General features: G+C 37.0%; 1 protein-coding gene across 3 annotated transcripts in view; it reads left to right on the forward strand.

Annotated features, from left to right (window-relative positions):
* Positions 1-18,351, forward strand: part of LOC127571643 (DCN1-like protein 1) — a 48,050-nt gene that overhangs the window by 8,020 nt on the left and 21,679 nt on the right. The window lies entirely within an intron of this gene.

The raw sequence follows: 18,351 nt of genomic DNA on the forward strand, positions 1-18,351 counted from the left end.
ATTGGATTGATTTACTGGAGTAATGGATTATAGATTACATTTATGATTCAATGAAATGTACAGTATTTAAAAATAGACAAAGTATTTGCTTGCAAGAAAACAATTTGTAAAAAGTCAATTCATGCATACTTTTGGGGGCTAATTGCTTTGGAACAATGGTAGCCAGTGATTTGATTTAGTAGAGCTGCAATGCCATTCGGACTTTCACTTTGCCATCAACGTTTCCAACATTTTGTTTCTAACATGTATAGCTACAGAGGAAAGTCAAAATTAAATTGTACATACTTTCTGCTAAATTCTGCATAACATTAAATGAAACAAATCAATATACTTTTTGAGATTATCATCAGTTGGGGGAGACATGAACCATAATCTTTCTGTGCATGATTTGGGAATTTTTCACAAAATGAATACATCTAGATGTTCCTTAACAACTTTTGGTTTGGTTTAACTTTTATCCCTTCTTAAGTTGATGTATGAATGTGGTTTATCGATGGATATTGATGCATCTCACTCAAATGGCTGTTCTGAATTTGAGTTTGGATTGTAAATGATGGCAAGCTTATTCACTTATGACAATGACCATGGCAATATCAATTCCAGTATTTGCCTGAATTCCATATGTAGATTTTATCAGAGGTAACTCTTGCACGTCAGTCAGTAGCCAGAATCCCGATTCTTTATCCAGAAGCAATAGAAATATTTGGCACATCAGACAACATCCATGGAGATAAAAATGGAATTAATTCTTCAGGTTGATTACCTTTCATCAGAACAGTCTGAATGGAAGTCAACCTGAAACATTAACTCTGTTTCTCTCTCCAGATGTCATCTGGCCTGCTGAGTATTCCTAGCGTGTTCTTACTTTTCATTGATATTTTTCCTTTGCAAAAATCCTGAACCCAGTTGAACTGCCCAGCAGAATGGGGAATAAAGCATCAACAATGAGTGCTGAGGCCGTATCCCTGAAATGCGCTGATAGGCAGTGAAGGTGGGGCTCAAAGGTGGAAGAGTAACTAAGAAGTTTGTAAAAAAAAACCTTGTATTCAGAGACATTTAAATCATTCCATGGCTGTAATTGATTTTAAGTATTAAAACACTAAGGAATAATTAAAAACACTTGAATAAATAAAAATAGAACATCTTCCTCCTCATCTCCTAGCCTGAAATCCCAATTCAAACAAATCCTCCACTAGGTCTGACTGCCATAGGATTAGAGAGGCAACTTTCCCAGTGTAATGAAGGGGGATCCTGCCAAAAAAACACTTCTGCTGATGAAATCCATGTGGATTTCTCGCAGTCCATGCATCTCCAGAAATTACTTGCAGGGAAACAATGGTTCTGAAGACTATCGTGAATCAGCCCATTGCATTGGAATTCTATATTTTGCATTCTGCTATTTTGTAACCTTTTTGGTATCCTTTGTTTTTCCACTTCAAAATAGTTTCCAGTATACCTTTTGTGGAAGATGTTTGTTTGATTAACATGCATTTCATTCTCTGCATTGGAGCTGGGAGGAACACTTTGTTGCTATACTTTTGAATGCTGAACAACAATTTAGTACCTCAACTTGGATGTTAACAAAATCACAGTTATTAGAGAAATTGTATAGTGCCTTTTGAGATCCTTGGGCACCTCAAAGTCTTCTATAGTGGGTGAATTACTTTTGAAGTTCAGTTATTATGGAGTCATAGAGATGTACAGCATGGTAATGGACCATTTGGCCCACCATGTCCACTCTGACCAGTGGGCACCCATCTGCACTAATCCTATCTCCCAGCACTTGGCTCATTCCCTACTGCGCCTAAGCGATTCAAGTGTTCATCTGGAGAATTCTTAAATGCTGTCAGCGACCCCGCTTCCAGCAGTGCATTCCAGTACTTGCCACTCACTGGGTGAAAAAGGTCAATTGCTATTTGCAGAATAGAGTTCCAAACTTCTAGCAGCCTTTGCATGTGGAATGCTACTTAACTTCTGAGAAGGCTGCCTCTAATTTTTATGCTGTGTGCTCTGTAACCCTTGACTCCCTAATTTGTGGAAGCAGTTATTTTCCATCTACTATAGGTTTCAGAGTATATCAATTTGTTCCCTAACCTTTTAAATTGTCAGAAATACAAACTGATTACAGTCTGAGTAATCACTCCTTGTAATTTAATTTTGTATCTTCACCAGTTGTTTTACAATTGATCTTAAATGTGTTCACTGGTTATCAACTTATTGGCACTTGCTCTTATCAAAATTCCCTTTCAATTTTGAGTAGCTTTATTAATTTTGTCCTTAACCATCTCTGCCCCAAGGCAAAAAAAAAACTAAATCTCTCATATGCTAGTCTACATAACCTAAACACTTAATCACCTCTAATTCTGCTAAATTTCCATTGCACTCTCTTTTAAGCCTTGACAGCATTCCCAATGAGTGGCACCCATAATATCACAATACTTTGAGGCCCAACCAGTTATTAATAACTTCCTTGCATTTGTGTCGTCTGCTTTACTTAAAGCATTTTCTGCATGCTCATTTATCAACATCATGTACTTGTGTATGTTAACCTCTGGTCTTTTCCTGCATTGCCTTTAAATGCAACATTTATATTGGTTCTCATTCTTCTCCCAAAACAGCAACTCTATTATGATATTCAGAAGCAATGTTGCCTTTTTAATCCATTTCTCTTAACGTTTCTGTAAACTCTACGCACCAACACAAGCAGTCTGAATGCTGGGAGTGAACATAATGTCAGCAAACTCAGCCAAATCAATTTTACAATTAGTTTTCAAGTGGAGGAACTGTAATAATAGGTGTTCAAGAGTTTCAGTGGAGGTAGCTGTGTACAGAAGTCTCAGGAAGTTATGGAATTATATGTTACTGTGGAAGTAACCTTTTATTTCCTGACACTTTGCATTGCATATCTGGGCCTGCAAAATAGAATAGATCTCTTGTAAATTTTAGGCAAATGAATCCTTGCTGGGATATGCTTTCAAAGGCATTGGTCATCCTCCAGTTTTCTAGTTGGAGAAAGGGAGAGATTTTTGGGGATGGGTGTAGGACTTGAGTGAATTAGAGAGGGAGACTTCTGAGACAATGAATGGATTTGAGCATTTACATTTTTTATATATATAAATTCAAATTATTCACAGCAAAGTATAGCTGAGCATTCTTGGTGTCATGACAAAAGTCATAAGTTTTTTTTATTGTGTTTCCCTCTGAAGTCTGGGTGTTTAAGTTGAGCGAATACAAAAGTACTTGCTGATTTGAAATTTGGCTAGGCTATTCAGAACAAAAATGTGGCTTATCAAGCTTGGGCAATGATACTAAAAGCTGTACTTTACTATAAGATCACTTCTTCCATGACAAGGGCATATTAAAAATACAATGTTCCAACTTCATTGTATTCAAACCATAGCTTTCCTAATATAAACCTCACAAATGCAAAACATTCAGCTCATTAGATAAAATTTTCTGCAACTTTGAATTTTCAGTTTTGTATGATATCACTTCATCAAACTGATTAATACTTACATAGGTTGTTGTATGTTTTGCTTCTCTTGAGCTATACTTTTTTTTCTGTTCTGGAGAGAGTGGCAGGATTAGAAACATGTAACCTCATTCATTGATTTTATTTTACCAGCTTAAGGCTTGCATCAGCTTTCTTCCAATAAGTAAATTGTAATCAAGTGGGGAGAAAAGAGACACCAGAACTTGCATAAACACTAAAAGCTGTATTTTCTCTGATGGGATGCAAAACTAGATAACAGGTTTCTCCAGTATTTGCATTGCATCCTCCAAGTTCTGAAATGCTCTACTACTTCTCAAAAATGTAGGCACTGTTGGAATTGTGGTGATCAATTTGTGTGTGTAATCATTATGGATGAAGTCCAAAAAGACTAGTATAATGTATCCTGCAAAGTATATGAAGGATGAATGTTAGGCCGTTTTTGTTATGAGTTTCTGAAGAGCTTGAAGAGTAGCTGATCTTCCTTTCCAACTGTTTCTTATTGATTAAATGTTTGGACATTTATTTTCTATTTTAAATATTTCTCCACATTGCTTCTAACTCACCTGTGCACAAGAGTTTAATGTGTGATGTGGTATATTTAAATAATACATAATTTGTAAGCCTTCAATGTATGAAACTCGAGGGAACGTTTGAGCAAAGTTGATGCTGGATGTGCTAAAAGGATTAACGTTAAGTTACATTTGAAGACTGGAGAAATTGTTCAGAAGCTTCATATTCTTGTTCAGACTTTAGTTTTATGAAACATATAATAATGCTTAATCTATTCTAATTGGAAAAATGATAATATGGAGTGTTTGAAAGTTCATTCTTGAAAACCAAGTAATTGACATGGAAGGAAAAATACATTGATGGAATTAGATTAGGTTGACACTGATTCAAAGGAATAACCATACAAAATGCACTGACCTGGATTTTGTTGATGGTGAATGAAGAAAAGTGCTACCTATTTATTACATCAGCTTGTCCACAAATATTAATGGTGTTGGAATTTGTAGTCAGTATTAAAAATCAAAATCATGCTATTTGAGGCATATGTGAATAGTAAAATCAACAATGTGCATCCTTTAACCAGTCGTTAAAGAATTGAAGAATCGTTTGAAATTTGCAGAGCCAAAATCATAGAGTAGAAACTTAATTCAAGGCAGTTGGTGTGGCAAATAAGCTAAAGAATGAAGAAAAAGATGGGATTGAGAGAGAAATATAATTCTGAGCACAGGAGCTTGAATGGAAAGATAATAGTATGAACACTACCATGAATTGCAAAAAAAATTTACAGGATAAATGTGTCGTTTGTCCTAACCAGCCTGTGCCAGTATTCATGTTCTACTTAAGCTTCCTCTCATCATGTCATATCTAGCTCTTACCAGCGTACTCTCTTCCCTTCTCCTATCTAGCCTGTTCTTGAGATCTTCTGTACTATTTGTTGCAACTATCCCTTTGTTAGCAAATTCCATGTCCTCAGCACCCTGATAAAATATGTATCTTTTGAATTCTTTATTTAAATGTTTTTGGTCACTGTCTTATTGCTAGGCTTACGAGCTATGCTCTTTCCTCAGAGATGGAAATGTGGTCTTTGTGTCAATGTGATCAAAAACTTGCATATGTTTAAGGATTTCCAACAAATTACCTCTTAGTCTTTTAAAAAGGCATCCAGCTTTTTCATCCTTCTGGGTATAACCTCACTTTTATTCATTCCCTCCTACAGTAGTATGGTGACAAAAACTATATGTGATACATATATTTGTGCATTATACTCTCAGATTGTCTTTACTCCTTTACCCTTTCAAGTAATCTGATTTTGCTCATCTTATCAAATATATTTGTACACAACTGAGTTTAATGTCACTGATGAGCAATGAGGTTCACTGATGATTGTGAAATGCAGTTCAATACCTTGCTTTTTGGTGATGAAATTATTTTACTAATTAAATATACATTCTACATTTATTTGTTGCACTGCTCCGCATTTTTGACTACAACTGCATTTTTATGTCATCCAAAAATTTGCAAAGTTCTTTTGATTCCAGAATAAAAATTGTTAATACTGGAAACAACTGTGATTACAGGACAACCTTGTGGAACCTCACTTTCCACTTGATAAAATGATACCATTTACCACTACTGTCGGCTATCTGTCTGGAAGCCTTTGAGTTATCTGTTGTCTCTTAACTTCACGTGTTCTGGCAGTTGTTAATCTATTATGTAGCAGCCTATGGAAGGCTGATTGGAAATTTCAGTTGTCTATTTGCAATCTTGTTGTTTACTTTTTCTGTTAACTTTTCAAAGTATTCAATAATATTGAACAGGCAATGCTTTTTTGAAATGTATCCTGTCTATTCATTAATTTTAGTTTCTAGATGTTCTGTTTATCAAGTAATGAATTGATCATACTTTGTACTATTACTTAAGTGCACTGGGCTATAATTCTAACTCTTTTCTAAAGTACATGTATTATGATAATTATTCATCAGTCCTGGCAAACATCCTTCCCTAATGGATCTCTGAATATGTGGTAAAATGCCTTTCTTGTTGCTTCCTCACATTCTTTTAAAATGTGAATTTACAGCCCATTTTGACCATGATATGAGGAAATTCATTGGTAAAAAGAATGGAAAAACTTATCTTTTTTAAATGATGACGAATTGATAACTGGGATCTTGGTGTGCTGGTTCATAATTAATAAATTTGCCTGTATTAGGAAAGAAAGCAATTAAGAAATCAAATTGTATTTTGACCTTTTTATTGCAAAGGATTTGGAGTACAAAAGTAAGGAAGTTTTGAAAGATTGTAGAGAACTGTTAGAGTATTTTGAGCACTGTGTAGTTTTGGCCACTTGCCCTGGAATTGGTGCAATGATGATTCACTAGACTGATTCCTATGATTAGAGAATGACTCAGATTGGTCTTTCCTTGATAGTTTAGTAGAATGAGGTGTGATCTCATGGAGATGTGTAAAATTCTGAGAATAAGTGACAAATAAATGCTGAGAACCTATTTCCTCTGACTGGAGAGCTTAGAATTGAAAGGGAATTAGTCCTGGGGGAAGATTTAGCCAATAAGGAGATGAGAAATTTTTAATGCAGTAAACCAGTTGAATTCATTGAGTATATTCAAGGTTGAACTCACTTAGATTTTTGAATAATAAGGGAAATAGGGGATTTGGGGATCAGGCATCAATGTGGACTTGAGGCTATGGATCAGCCATGATCACGTTAAGTGACAGCAGTCTTGGGGCTGTGTGGTGCACCACTGCTTTGATTCCAAATGGATTGGGGGGGGGTGGGTTGTTGTCATTCAGTCTGAGTAGTTTATATAAACATTTTCCTGTATTTTAAATGTGGTTATAGCATCTCTATATTTTCTGGTTATAATATGTGTTGTCTCCCTGGAACTCCCAAAGTAGAATCATAGAAAACTTTACAATACAGAAATATGTCGTGTTAAGGATAGATGGAAAAAGAGCTACACTTGCCTACCAGATCTATAGCCCTGCAGGTCATAGTTCTTCAAGTATGCATCCAAGTATTTTTTAAATTGGGATGAAGGTTTTTTGCCTCTATCACCATTTCAGGCAATGAATTTCAGAACTCTTACCAACTAGGTGGAAAAAAAATCTCTTATCCTTATAACAATTTCTTTTAAATCTATGCCCATTCTTGTTTGACCCTTTCGTAACAGACTTCCTATTAACTGTATTGGGCCTCTCATAATTTTGTATACCACAGTTGTCTCGCCTTGACCTTGCCTGATCCAAAAAAGAAAACCCCAGTTTATCCAATCCATCCTCATAACTAAAATCTTACAATCAGAGGAGCATCCTTGAAAATCTCCTCTCGAGTAATCAATCTTGTAACGTGGTGACCAGAATTCTCTGCAGTACTCAAGCTGTGACTCAACTGGTATTGTGGAAACACTTACCAGATTGGGCAACATCTGTAGAAAGATAACAGTTCACTTTTCAGGTCTAAGACCATTGATCCCAACTGGGAAAGTGAGAAAACAAAATTAGTCAAGTTGTAGAGAGAGTAGGGGAAGAATGAACAGGACAAAGACTATCTCTAGCAGGGTCAGGCTAGGGTTGTTAAGGTCATCCCGATGTTTATGGGATGCTCTAGTTAATAGCTTAATAAGGGCATATAAAGATAAGAAAAAACAAAGGGTTGTGGTAACCATGTGAAATGCAAATCAGAGCTGTTCCTAAAACCTGAAACTAAAAGGCAAATGCTGGAAATGCTCAGAGAAAAGATGAGTTAATATCACAGATGCACGCCCTGATAGCAGAACTAGTCAGTCCCAAAGATTTGTAACATTCTCAGACAGAAGATGAGGTGTTGTTCTTCACGATTACACTGGGCTTCTGTGGAACAATGGAAGAGGCCACAGATGGCTAGGTCAGAACAGGAGTGGGAAGGAGAAATGACAAGCAGCTGGGAGCTCTAAATCATCCCTGCAGACTGAAGGGATGTGCTCCAAAACCAGCCACCCAATCTGCATTTGATTTCTTTAGTATAGAGGAGACTGCATCTGAGCACTGAACATAATTTTCTAGATTGGAAGAAGTGCAAATAAATTGCTGCTTCACCTGGAAGGACTTTTTGGGTCCCTAGATGGTGGGAAGGAATGAGGGTAAAGGAACAGCACATCATCTATCTAGGCTCAAACAATTTCAGATAACTTACTTTTTCTGTTTGTAACGCTATCCATTTGCATGTTAACCAAGTTTTTCTCTCTCCATAGATACTGCCTGCTCTGCACTTGTTTTGTTTTCGGGTTTCAACAGCAGCTTTAATGTACCCCCTTGTTTTCTCTCTCTCCAACTGCTCCCATTAGAGTATTAATTGAATTGTGATGTAAAACATCAAGATCATCTTAGTAAACTTGACCTTGCCCCAACGGGTTTTCCTTTTGTCCCATCCATCCTTCCTCCACCTTTTATGCAATTTAAACTAAACTTGATTTCTTACTCGCCTAGTTCTGACAAAGGGTCTTCGATCTTCTCAGTCCCCCTGCCAATGGCCTTCCAGTCACAAAAATGCCCGTCAATGTTGCCCTTTGTTTCCTGCCACTGAACCAACTTTGGATCCATTTAGCCACTGTCTCTTGGATGCCTGGCCTTTGACTTTCATTACAAGCCTGCTAAGCAGATCCTTGTAAAAAGCCTTGCGAAACTCTGCAGACAATATCAAACACTTCCCTCATCAACTGTCCCAAAATAAATCGCGTTAATCAGACATGGCCTCTTAAATCAATGTTAAACATCTGAGTACGTACAAGTTTGCATCCGAGTATTTTTGAAGTATGATTAATTATTTAGAGTAATTTAGTTTTCTTATTAGCAGTTGCTGCCTGTAATTTTCTGTCTACCCTTAATAAGAGATTTGATTTTTAATCACTTGTAGAATATTTTACTAATTTATGTTCCTTTATAACTTGGTCATTGTTTTTCTCTCTTCCTCAGTAAATGGATTTTTAAAAATATCTCCTGTTCTCTTTTATCATGTTGTCCTTTGCTCTCCGTATGGTTAGAGCCTTTTTCCATGCCTCCTAACATTTCCCTCACTTCTGTCACTATCTGTTATTTTCTCATAGTTTATATTTTTTTTGATGTAGGAGGAGTCTATTTGGACCTTTAAGTATAGCCAGCTCTTGGATCAATCCCATTTCCTCATCGATTCCTTGTAAATTATTTTCTCTTGTATTCCCATTAATTTTTAGCTTTCTTTCTAGTGGCATATACTTTCCCAGACTCCAAGTATTGGTTTATTATTGTCACTTGTACCGAGGTACAGTGAAAAGCTTGTCTTACAAACCGATCGTACAGGTCAATTCATTACACAGTGCAGTTACATTGAGTCAGTGCAGAGTGCATTGATGTAGTACAGATAAAAACAATAACAGTAGAGTAATTTTTAAATGTTTTAAATTTTTAAATTTAAACTTTTAAATAGCTTTTTAAATGCTTCCCATTTCTGTTTCATGTTTTTCTTCTACATCATTGGCAATATTTCCCAAATGTAATTTTCATTCCCCTCAAAATCATCTGTTTCCCAGTAAATTACCATGGTCATATTATATGCCCTTCCAAATTTTTATCTTAAAGTATGTCTTAATATCATGTAATGATCACTACTGCCTAAATGTTCTTCTGCCTTTTCTTTCCTTTCACTTGGTTCATTTCCCATTTTTAGATCATGCAGTGAGTCCTCCTATTGGGTGTTTACACAAGGTAGAAATTCTACTTCCTTTCCTTCTTAACCTACTATCTCTGGCCAATTAATTCCAGGAAAATTGAAACCCCCATTATTAGTTCTCTGGATTTTATACTCCCTCCCCTTCCCCACTTGCGCATTTCTACCTTCAGCTCCTTCTTCCTATTGTGAATTCCCAAGTCGATTCCTATGATTATAATTGAGCCTTTCCTTTTTTCAAGTCTATGTATGTGCATTCTATTTCTGTCACGCTGATGGCTGCATCACTTTTTCCTATTGCCACTGCTATCTCTAAAATGCAGCTACTGCATATCTGCTTTTCCCTTTCAATCTTTTCTAAGTATATTACACCCTGCAACATTTTAAGTTCTGATTTTTCTGTTGGAGTAACTAAATGCAAAGTCTTTTCCTACAAATTTTAAAATCATCTGGGATATAGTAACTTTTGCTTTCCACTGTTCCGCTATGTGTCCTGCCCTGACATTTCTTGATCTTGGTTGTTTTTTATTTGTTTATTGATGACCTGAAATAAAATTGGGTAAGTGGTTTCCCTTTTTTTTAAACAAGCTTCATTTATCTTGGCAGCATCTACTTCCTCACAACACGTTGTCTCCTCACCTGCTGAGTATATTCAGTTTGTAAAGTCTCCAATTCTTATGTTTTATTTTGTTATGTGCATTGCTGAACAGACAGTTCAATTCAGTTTGATAGCAGTTCCACTTTATATTTAATTATATTCTTGCAGTCTTGCCTGATACCTATTTACTTTCTTTTTGGCCATTTTTGTCTTTTTAGTTTGGTCTGTCCTATGTCTATTCTGTTCTATTGGAATTTATATTTAGGCTTGTTTTGTTTCTAGCAGATACCTCACCTGCTTTGCTAGTTTAAAGATTTTTGTCACCTCCCTGCTTATTCCCATTAAAATATATTAGTTAAATTTTCAGGCATAATCCATTCCAAAGTTGTGACAGCTTGTCCTTGTACTGATGATTATGCTGTTGAAAAGAATATTCCCACACCATCCTTCATTGACTTGTAATTGATTGTAAATTTGTATGTGGTTCACACAGTAATCCGTGGATCATAACCCTTAGTATTTCTCATACAGTTCGTGGTTTGCCCCACACCAGTAATACACCTGTTTGATCTTATTCTACTGTTTCCAGTCCTCTTGAACTGTCTTATAATGTTGCTTGCCCTGACTTTGGGCAGGATACAGATGTTTGAGGATTCTGGTTGCTTAGCAGATGATGATTATCTTCCTAATTATGAAATCCCTGGTTGGTAAGACATTTCTGTTCTCTTTCTCTTTCTTTTCTATTTTGGTTTGATCTCCATACAATCGTACCTGTTGGATACGATTATTGTCTCCAGGGCTTCCTTGTTCTGTGCAACCAGACTCCTTGACACTCATATCCTCTCCTTTCTGATTCTTCTTCTGGAATGCAACAATGTGAAATTCTGGATTAACTGAATGCAAAGACTTGCCCTGCAAATGTGAAAATCATCTGGGATACAGTAACTCTTGCTGTTTTTTCCACTGTCCCAGTATGTGTCATGTCCTGTCCTGTCATCTCTTGATTTTTTAAAAATTTATTGACAACCTGAAATAAAATTGGATAAACTGTTTCTCTTAATCACTTGCTTTTACTTGCCCACATCTCCTCCCCTTCACTTGCTGTGACATCACTTGGCTTTCCTAGGCTGCTTCACTATAAGCCATTTTGTAAATTTACTCATTTGTTTGTCCCTCTTCTGTTTTCTATGCCTTGCTCCACTCTCTTCAGATAGAAGACATTAAAACAGTTGACTTATTAGTGGTTTCTAAGTTGGTTAGTCATCAGTCTATCCAGTCGGTAGCAGTGAAATCATTTTGAGTTTCTTAGAGATTTGTATTCAATTTTCTACCCACGCTCTACTGACTCTAAACCTTTGGTTTTCCAACTAAATAGGTAAGACCTCATTGAGTCAAACTTCAGGGTTCAGGTAACGCTCCAGAAACTTGAGCACAAAAAAGATTGATGCTGTTTGGTACTGAATGAGATGTTGAACCTAGACCTGCCAGTGTTTCAGGTGGACATGAAAGGTCTTATAACAAAATTTTGAAGGAATTGTTCACTGTGTCCAGGAAAAATATTTATCCGTCCACTAATATCACTAAGAATCATCTGGCTGTTATTGCATTGTTTTTGTGGTATGCAAATTGGCTACCTTGGTTCTTGCCTTCTAACAGTGAATATGCTTCAAAAATGTTCCTTTGGCTTTATTGTGCTTTGGGATCTTCAGAGATCATGAATGTTGTTGTATAAATGCAAGTTTGTTTTTAACCATTGCCTACTTGCACCATTTTACCTGAGGCTTGTGCTCTGATCTCAGAAAAGAACGACGCTCTGACGTCTACTGTGAGAGTTGTAAGAAATAAAATTCAGTAGTGAGAGTGATTGATAGTCTAGCAACTGACTGACATTAGTAGAGCTTTTTACATGTTTATAAAAAAAAACTAACTGCAAAAGTTGTATGTTTTAATATTGTTATTTGCATTTGCTATGACCTGTTTTGATATGTCAGCTAATTATAAAATTAGGTATAATTATTAAAGTAAAATGACTGGTACTCCCACACGAACATGGAAGCCCTGAGCTGGCTCGATGAGCTCTGCTGGCAATTTCCTGGCTGTGCTCTGACATTGCAGTTTTCCAGCTGTTATGTATACCTGCTGAGCTTGTGCTAGATTAGATCTGGCCCAGGAACCACAAACTCAAATTCATTTTTATTAGCACACAGTGCTGCAAGAACATAAATTGAAATTGCTGTAATGTTTTGATTATTTTAATTCTAATATTTTAACTTCTGAGATCCTTAAAGATTTAATTATTTTTTGGTTTTGCCATGTTTTCTGAATGTTGGGCTTAGTTAGCAGCATTCACTGTCCTTGGCATGTATGACACTTGGCTAAACCTGGACCATGGCTATTTTGAGCTGGCTTCTGGGCATTCCTTGTTCTGGCCTGCGTATATAATGGCATTCTATTATACTGCCTCTGCAGAGAGCCCTGCTGTTTTGTATCAGAGCACTTTCTATAAGCAAGTTGACAATAGTGGATCTGAAAAGGTGAATCCATACCTACCGTGTGGTGAATTCTGCTCAAAAGTTATTCAGTCTAATGAACCTGAAATTCTGCTGAAGGGAGAGTTTTGCTGCCTTGTTCTTAGAGAATCTCATTTGTTAAAATCTCAACATTGAATTTATTTATTTTATTCATGTATCTGAAATGTATAAGATCTAAGCTCAGAAATGTATGGTACAGGTGACCCTAATGTTATGGGGAGGTTATGTCCTAGAAAAGGATTCTATTTGTGATTTTCTGTAATGTGAAGCCACATCATCTGTGCATGTGTCAAGAAATGAGAGTTGAAATCAAGTGAATTTTGTTTATTTACTTTTTTCACAAATTCTGTGAGAGCGAATTTGTATCATATCTCAAATTTTCGGGTAGTGATTTGTGAATTCTGTAAGAGCAAATTTCCATTACCCAAATGGCAGTAATGTGGTGGTCACCTGTATTTAAGACTCTTTTGTCTGTGAATGGAGAAGCAGTATTTTAATATTGGTGAAATAGATGCCGTAAATCGGAGGAGTGTCTATTTTATGACATAATGAACAGTTATAGTTGATGTTTAAATTATTCTAATTACAATTTTATTAATAGTACTATTGGATGTTTGAATTATTTTCTTCACATCAGCATCTTGTTATTTCTGTGGAAATTGAATTAGTGATATGATTTTTGTTTAGTTGCACACTCAATTTATCTTTCTTAAAAACAACTTATAAAATATTATTCTTGGTATGATCTAACTGGGAGCTGTGGTTATATTTCTGAATTTGGGTCGTAGTGATCCCAAAGTGCACTGGGAAAAAGTCTGGGAGCATTTGTGATGACAACTTAGATCTGTGGAGCCATTCGAAGAAAGACTTGCCTTCTCCAAAGTAAAATGTGTGTGGGATATTGGGAAGAGTATTGGATAGCAGGAGAATAGGAAGTGTCACCCCTTCATTCAGATAGTTGTTGACATTTTGACAATGTGTACTTGCAATGATTAGGATACTGCCCTTATTAAAAATCGTCATTGGTTTTCATACAGTGATGACTGACTGTCTGCAAGTTCTTCCTTCTGTGACCACTTGTTCTCTTTCCTAAAAGTGTGTAATACCTGATTTAATGTTTACTGTGTTTTTACTACTTTCAACACATACTTTAAAGAACTTTGGTGCTTACCATATCAGTTCTTTGATTGAGGTATAATTGGGGTGTGCACTGCTACTTGGATTGTGAATAAGTGGTTGAAGCTGTTGAGAACAGTACCATTTAGTTGGGCTGTATCTTCTGACTACAAAATCACCCAAGTTCACTGGTGGGCCTTCCCTTAATAATGTCTTTACTTCCACCATAGTGCAGCATGCTTCTGAGTGTAATTGCTCAGTACTATTCCCAGAATGGTTTTGAGTGCCACTGAGGCCCTGCTCCCGGGATCACCCACTGCCAAAACTGTCCTGAGATTGAATGTCTTCGACATTCAAAGATTCAAAAACAAACAATTAAATGAATTGGAAAATGAAAACTAAAAAAAAAACCACTCAGGCACATATTTTGGGGGGGGGGGGGAGAAATGTTTAAACCAACTGACTTAAATATAAAAGTACACTTATTAGTAACCATTCCTTCTCATTCAATAGGTCAGATTACTTGGTACAGATTCAGCAGATACATTGCTGATGTTTAACAGCTGGTAAATTGGAGGATGTCTATGCTGCCCTGTTGGACTTCACAAGGAGTCCATCAATGCCATACAGGTGTCCTGGGCCAACACTTGCCTGAAGTGGAACTTGGACTTGTGAGCTTCTGCGGAGTTAACTGCATAAAAACTGGCGGATCTGAATGAATCAACTGGATTTTCAGTGGGAGGTCTTCCTCATTACTCAGATATTTATTGTGGCTTACAGTGAGTCAGCAGATATGTTGCTTTACAGCTGGGCAGATTATCAATATAGTGTGATTTTAAGAAAGTATGGTAAGCAACACTGACACTTTTGAGAAATGCAAGATACTTGCAATTTTAATATATTGAGGTTTAAAAACATGTTTGGGCATTCTTGGATGTATGTTTGCACATTCTTGCAGTTCTATAATTTTGATAGGCAGCTGTACCAAAGATGTCAGAATCCTGAGAATATCATTGATAACCATTATATTTTTTTTAATATGGTGACTTTATAGGTGAAGTATGAATTAATGGCCAATACAAATGATAATTAGCAGCTTGAGGTTTACTCCTGGCCTGGATATAAATATCCTGGATGAAGGCGCAGAAGGTATTTTTGCCAAATTTACTTGATGTCACAAAGATCGGTAGGAAAGTATGTTGTGAAGAGGACAAAAGGCTGCAAAGAGCTGCAAATAAGTTAATTGATTGAGCAAAGGATGAGTAAATGGAGTATAATGTGGGAAAATGTGAGTTGTCCATCATGGCAGGAAAATTAAAATATATTATCTAAATGGTGAGAGATCTTGAGATGCATGGGGATCTGGATATCCTAGTACATGATTTGTAAAAAGCTAGTTTACAGATACTGCAAGTAATTTGGAAAGCTAACAATGTTGTTTTTTGCCAGGGGAATTGGATACAAAAGTAGAGAGGTTATCCTTCAGTTGTATAGGACATTAGTGACAGCACACTTGGAATGCTGTATACTGTATTAGTCTGCTTATTTAAAGAAGGATGTTAATGCATTGGAAGAAATTCAGAGAAGGTTTGGTAAATTAATATCTGAAATGGGCTGGCTTATGAGGAAAGATTAACAGGCTAGGTTTCTACCTGCTGGTTTAGAACATTGAGAGGGGTCTTGGTTGAAACACAAGATCCTGAGGCATCTTGATAGGCTGGATGTGGGAAAGCATGATTCCTCTTGTGGGAAAATTAGAACAGGGCCACTATTTAAAAATAAGAGGTGAAAAATTTTTTTTGAGTATTTTGAGTCATTGGAACACTCTGCCTCAGAAGGTGGTGGAAGCTGTCTTTGAATGTTTTTAAGGCAGAAGTTGATAGATGTTTGATAAGCAAGTGGGTAAAGCAGTAGTGTGGGGAGACAAGAATGTGAGATTGTGTGCAATCAGATCAGCCATTATATTAAACGGCAGAACAGGCTTGAAGGTCTGAGTTGCCAACTCGTGCTTCGATTTTATTGCATTTGTAAAATTTAAACTTGCAGCAAGTCCACAATAAACAAAAGTCTAATGTGTTTCCAATTTAATAGATATCTGTTCTGTGATGGACCTGTTGGTTGTTGCTTTATGGAATACAAGTTCTTTCTCCTACTACTTCTAGGCTTTCTGATAACCCAATCTACTTCCATGCTAAAAGTTTCAATTAATGTTGAATATTTTTTCCAGGAGTTGGTTGTACATTTGCATGATCCTATTGGAAAGGTTAGGGTCAGACTGGTGGTGGTGAGAGCCATTATAGTTTGCCAGTTGTCGATGTTAAATAGTATTTCAGTTTTGTATATTCCTTCCGATTTTATATATCCTTCTAATTTAAAGGTCTCTATCTTCACTGAAAGTAGGATATTAATTTATTTGCTTTTTCTTGGCTTTGGATCATCCTGGTCTCTTCGAATACGGCTATGTACTCTTTGTGATTGAGTTGCTACCACAGCTAAGCACATTCCAGAATTACATCAGCTTTGATTGTTGCAAATAATTTATTCTGAATTTTAAAAAATTCATTCAAGGGATGTGGGCTTTGCAGGCTGAGCCAGCATTTAATTGCCCATCCGTAATTGCCCTTGAGAAGGTGGTGGTGAGCTCCTCCTTGAACTGCTGCAGCCCTTGTGGTGCAGGTGTACTCAATGCTGTTGGGGAAGGTGTTCCAGGATCTGGACCCAATGATGGTGAAGGAACGGTGATGTATTTCAGGTCAAGATGGTGTGTGGCTTGGAGGGCATCTTCTAGGTGCTGGTTCTGGCATGCTTTTGCTGCCTTTGTCCTTCTAGCTGGCAGAGGTTGTAGTTAGGAGGTGTCTCAGGAATCTTGGTGAGTTGCTGCAGTGCATCCTTTAGGTGGTACAGACTGCTGCTACTGTATCTCAGTGGAGTGAGTGGTTGTAAATGGGGTGTCTATCAAGTGGGCTGCTATACCCTGTATGATGTCGATATTGAGTGTTATTGAAGCTCTACTCATCCAGGCAAGTGGAGAGTATTTCATTCTGCTCCTAACAAGAGTCTTGTAGGTGGTGGACAGGCTTTGGGCAGTTAGAGGTGAGTCACTTGTCACAGGATTCCAAGCCTCTGACCTGCTTTCGTAGCCACATTGTGTATGTTGTTACTTCAGTTCAGTTTCTGGTCAATGCTAACCCACCCAGAATATTGAAAATGGGGAATTCAGTTATGGTAATGCCATTGAATGAGAGGGGTGATAGCTGAGTTTTTTCTCATTGGATATTGTCATTGTACTTGTGTGCTGCAAATGTTACTTGCCAGCTTTCAAACCAGGCCCAGATATTATCCAGGTCCTGCTGCATTTGGATGTGTACTCCATTATCTGAGGAGTCACAAATAATGCTGAGCATTGCGTAAATCATCAGCGAACATCCCTACTTCTGACATTATGATTGAAGAAAGGTCATTGATGAAGCAGCTGAAGATGGTCAGGCCTAGGGCATTACCCTGAGGAACTCCTGCAGAGATGTCTTGTGACTGAGATGATTGACCTCCAATCACTACAACTATTTTCCTTTGGACTAGATGTGCTTCCAGCCAGCTGAATTCTAATCCAAGTATTTGATTGAGCTTTTTATAACTATTCAGTAGCGACCAGATCACTTCAAGATATGATGATTGATCCAAATATGTTTGTAGTATACCAGTGCTTTACTTTCACTTGTTTCCATGTGCTGTGACAAACATTTACATGTGCATCAGAAGATCTGCCATATCTCAGTCCACTTACTGAATTTGGAAGGTTTCTTGAAAGCCACAAGTTTCCTTTTGGCGTGGATAAAGGGGGAGCGGAAGAGGAATGTGAATCATCCTGTGGGGAAGGGGGGGCAATAGGTACACTAACTGTGCAGGTGACCTGCTTATCATTTCTGGCTTGAAAAACTAATTCTGTGATATTTGCTACTAGAACAAATTAAACACGTCACCAAGTAAGGGTTGATGCAATAACGTTTACATTCTTGCAATGCCACTAAGCTTCTCTCGCACAGAAAAAGAGAACAATAGAGGCTTTGGAATCTACAGACAGTATCGTGTCCAGAGCTATTTAACATTGGAATTGTTTAATTGTGTTTTTTTCTCTCTCAGACTAATCTTGCATTCTTCTTTTTCTGCATGTAATTTGGCACTAATTCACTGTATTTCCTTCTGTGTTTCCTGTTGCTTTGTTTCACCTCATTGTATAAGGAGATAGTCAGTCATTTGGCCTCAATGTTCATGTAGGTTCTCGATACTCTGTTACGAGTTTATATTTTCAGCAACATGCACTGCAAAATGATTTTGTGAAGTTAAGTATCTAAATAAGTTGGAATGATGGGCTGGATGGATGGGTTTAATTTAATTTCATTTAATG

Source organism: Pristis pectinata, chromosome 6, assembly GCF_009764475.1.
Source record: "Pristis pectinata isolate sPriPec2 chromosome 6, sPriPec2.1.pri, whole genome shotgun sequence".
Classification (NCBI taxonomy): domain Eukaryota; kingdom Metazoa; phylum Chordata; class Chondrichthyes; order Rhinopristiformes; family Pristidae; genus Pristis; species Pristis pectinata.